The following is a 4,751-nucleotide window of genomic DNA, read 5'->3' as shown; positions in this document are numbered from 1 at the left end:
GGGATAAAGGGGAGAAAAAAATGGGACAACTGTAATAGCATAATCCATAAAATATACTTTAAAAAGATATATCATAAACATCTTGTACCCCATTAGTTTTTTAAATGATGGTATGGTAGTCCTTACTATGGCTATTCCACCATCTTTGCTGTTTGCAAAATTTGTTAGTGCCTTTTAAAAAAAATTATATTTTTATTTTTATAGAGAGAGGAAGGGAAGGACAAAGAGAGGGAGAAAAACATCAATGTGTGGTTGTCTATCACGTATCCCCCACTAGGGGCCTGACCTCAGCTGCAACCCAGGCATGTGCCCTGACTGGGAACTGAACCATCAACCCCTCAATTTGCAGGCCAGAGCCCAATCCACTGAGCCATACCATCAAGGGTGTCAGAGCCTTTTTAGGCAGATGTATTTATCAAGAGGAAGCTGGTCTCCCTACAAGTTACTATAGTTTAATGGAAAGATCCAAAAACATGACACCCTTTGTCAGATTCTGAGCCCACTAGACTCCCCTTTCATGGGGAAGAGGCAAAAGATCATAGAGGAGTTTGGTTCTAAAAGGCAGGATGCTTAAGTTCCCAAGCCCGCCACTAATAGCAAGCTGTTCCTCTCCCTGGGCCTGTTTCCCCTTCTGAAAAACCAGGGCATTGGTCTTAATGATACTATACTGGTCTGCATCAAATGAAATCTAATGTCTGTATCTACACCTGGAGAACATGGATAGGCTCAAAGTGGAGTTATCAAAAAAGGTACTGGGGTTCAGAGAGTTGAAATGACATTTCCAATGGTCCAGCAGGGTGTCAGGCAGGGCTGGGACTTGAATTTAGATTTCCCTGGATCCCAGGCTTGTCCCAGTGAAGCTGAGCACTCTGGATGCATCCAGCACTTGCTTTGTTCTTTTAGAGGAGTTCATGTTTTCTTATGGTTTAAGTTTTTCTGGTCCACCTGTTGCATTCTTTTTCATACATGAAAGCCAAACATAGACACAGTATGAAGGAAGAAACGGAGCTACCATCTGAGAGCAAACTCTATGCTGATTGACTTTTACTTGGTAATTTATCAGCACAAATGACACCTCCTCCAGGAAGCATACTCTGACCACCAAAGACTGGATGTCCCTCTGTGCATTTCTAAAGCCCCTCATTATGGTAGTCACTGTGGAGTTACAACTGCTTGTTTAACATTCTGTATTCATTTGTGAACTCAGAAATGGGGTCTTGAGGGGACTTCCGGTCATGATGGTGGTGTAGGTAAATGTGGTACTTGCATCCTCCCACAACCACATCGAAAATCCACTAACCTGATGTGGCTCAATTGGCTGGAGCATAGCCCCATAAACTGAAGGGTTGTGGCCTCAATCCCCAGTCAGGACACAGACCTAGGTTGTGGGCCCAACCCCCAGTCAGGGTGTATACGGGAGGCAACCAATTGATGTTTCTCTCTCACACATTGATGTCTCACTCTGTCTTTCTCTCCCTCCCTGCTTCTCTCTCTATAAAGCAATAAAAAAAAGTCCTTGGTAAAGATAAAAAAATAAATTACAACTAAACAGTGGAATAACCATCATTCAGAACTGCCTGAAATGTAGCTGAATAGAAGTCCTAGAACTAGGGATTAAAGAATAACCCACCCTCTTGCTGGTGTGGCTCAGTGGATTGAGCATGGGGCTGAGAATCAAAGGAGTCAGGTTGCCCCATTCCTCTCACTAAGTGTCCCAAGGCCTGGCACTAGCAGCAACTAGCCTTGGTTCACAGGATGGCCTTGCCTGGGCACCTCCAAGCCCAGCACAACTAGTAACCATCTGCAGATTGCCTTGCAGCTTATGCCAGATGGCCCCAGGCAGAACACAGGCAGCAGCTGACCTTGGTCTATACCTCTCAAGAGGGCCCAGAGCCAGTGCCCACGGTGGAAAACTTCACACCACCACCCAACCACTTTTAAAAGCAACACACTCAAGGGGTAGACTCAGTGGGCACCAGAGGCCTGCTGAACTAAGTCCTGCTCTGTGGGGTGGGTCTCTACATAGCTAATCCTCCATTGTGGTCAGAGATCAGTGGTCGGTGGTTCACAGCAGGTTCTTGCATCTGAACAGCCTGAGGATAAATCCCTTCCACTGATGTGACAACAATCAGGTCTCAACTACAACAGGAGGATGCAGACAGCCTACACAGGGGGCAGGGGGTAGGTGTCCATCTGTAGTGCCCAGCTCAGTTAATCAGGGAGTATGTGCTTCTAGACTCCACAGAAGACCAACTACATAACGCCACTCTATTAAACCTGAGAGATGTAGCCACTCTACTGAATACACAGAAACAAACACAGAGAGGCTGCCAAAATGAGGAGGCAAAGAAACATACCCCAAATCAAAGAACAGAACAAAACCCCAAAAAAGAACTAAATAAAATAGACGTAAGCAACCTACCAGATACAGGGTTTAAAACAATGGTTATAGAGAAGCTTAATGAACTTAGAACTTCAACAGCATAAAAAAGGATATGGAAACCATACAAAAGACTGGTCATAAATGAAAGATATACTAACTGAAATGAAGAATAATTTACAGGGAATCATCAGTAGAGTAGGTGAAGCTGAGAATCATATAAACAATTTGGGATATAAGGAAGCAAAAAACACCTAATCAGAACGGGAAGAAGGAAAACAAATTACAGAAAAGGATAGTAAGGAGCCTCTGAAACAACTTCAAGCATACCAACATTTGCATCATAGGGGTACTGGAAGGAGAAGAGAGAGTAAGAAATTGAAAACCTATTTGAAAAGATATTGAAAGAAAACTTTCCTAACTTGGTGAAGGAAGTAGACATACAAGTCCAGGAGGAACAGAGAGTCCCAAACAAGATGAACCCAAAGAGGCCCACACCAAGACACATCATAATTAAAATACAAAAGGATAAAGATAAATAGAGAATCTTAAAAACAGCAAGAGAAAAGCAATTAGTTATCTACAGGGGAGCTCCTGTAAGACTGTCAGCTGATTTCTCAACAGCAACTTTGCAGGCTTAAAGGGATTGGCAAGAAATATTCAAAGTGATGAAATGCAAAGACCTACAACCAAGATTACTCTACCCAGCAAAGCTATCATGTAGAATCCAAAGATAGAGTTTTCCAGACAAGAAAAAGCTGAAGAAGTTCATCACCACCAAACCAATATTACATGAAATATTAAAGTGTTTTCTTTTAGAAAATATATAAAAAAATATAAACAAAATGGCAATAAATACATATGTATCAACAACCGAATCTAAAAAACAAAATAAATAAACAAGCAGAACAGAAACAGACTCAAATACACAGAGCATTTTGATGGTTGCTAGATGGAAGGGGAGTTAAGGAGATGGGTGAAAGGTGACAAGATTAAGAGGTAAAAATTCATTGTTACAGAATAACCATGGGGATGTAAAGTACAGCATGGGGAATATAGTTACTAATAACTACATGTGGTGGCAGAACAGATGGGTATGAGATCTAACAGAATAATCACTTAGCAAGTAATATAATGTCTAATCATTAGAGTATATACCTGAAACTAATATATTGTATGTCAACTATAACTGAGAGATAAAAGAATAATTTAAATTTTTTGTATGTCAAATATAACTGAAAAATAAAAGAATGATTTAAAACAGTAAAAGGAGGAAAGGGAGGGAGGGAGGGAGAAAAGAAGGAAGGAAGGAAAGAAGGAAAGGAAGGAAGGAAGGAAGGAAGGAAGGAAGGAAGGAAGGAAGGAAGAAAGAAAGAAAGAAAGAAAGAAAGAAAGAAAGAAAGAAAGAAAGAAAGAAAGAAAGAAAGAAAGAAAGAAAGAAAGAAAGAAAAAGAAAGAAAGAAAGAAAGAAAGAATGAATCTCTTGTTCAATGCCACATCTTCTGTGTCAGTCTCCTTGTTAGGCCAGAGCAGCAGTTCACTAAATACTTGTTGGAGAAACACATGAATTTAGTAATAAAATGTACATGGAAATGTAGTCTAATTTCTTTCTGGTTGAGTTCTATGCCTTGTCCTCTGTATAGCTGCACAGTGATGTTTACCCACTATACTAGTTTCCTGTGGCTGCTGTAATAAAGTACCACAAATTAGGTGGTTTAAAACAATAGAAATTAATTTTTTCCCAGTTCTAGAAGCCAGAAGTCTGAAATCCAGTAAAGCTGTATTTCCTCTGGGCATTGTAGGAAAGAATTTGTTCTTTGCCTCTTCTAGTTTCTGATGACTTCTGGCATCATGTTAAGGGCTTGTGGCTGTATCAGTCCAGTATCTACCTCAGTTTTCACATGGCCTTTACCACTTTGTGTCTCCTCTTCTGTCTCTTTAAGGACACTTGGCATTGGATTTAAGGCCCACTTGGGAAATCTAGGATGATCACATCTCAAGATCCTTAATTTAATGACATGTACAAAGACCCTATTTCCAAATAAGTCCACATTCACAGATTCTGGAAATTAGGATGTGAAAATATCTTTTGGAGCCCACCACTCAACTCACTACACCCATTCAGTTGTAGTTGCAGCTTTTCTTTTTGTCTCCCCACAAGAGTGTTATGCCATTTATATATTTAGTTGTAAGTTATAGAAAACCCCATCAGTGGGGCTCAAATCATAAAGGCGCACTGTTATTTAATAAGAAGTACAGAGGAAGGCCATCCAGAGTGGTCTCACAGCTCAGTGATGTCATCCAGGACCCAGGCTTTGTCATTCTTCTTCTCCACCATCCTCATTATTGTAGCTTCTCCACCTTGAGCTCA

Source organism: Artibeus jamaicensis, unplaced genomic scaffold (assembly GCF_021234435.1).
Source record: "Artibeus jamaicensis isolate MK-2021 breed Jamaican fruit bat unplaced genomic scaffold, CSHL_Jam_final contig_729, whole genome shotgun sequence".
NCBI classification, from domain to species: domain Eukaryota; kingdom Metazoa; phylum Chordata; class Mammalia; order Chiroptera; family Phyllostomidae; genus Artibeus; species Artibeus jamaicensis.
The sequence above is the reverse complement of the archived record's forward strand: the minus strand, read 5'-3'. Positions refer to the sequence as shown.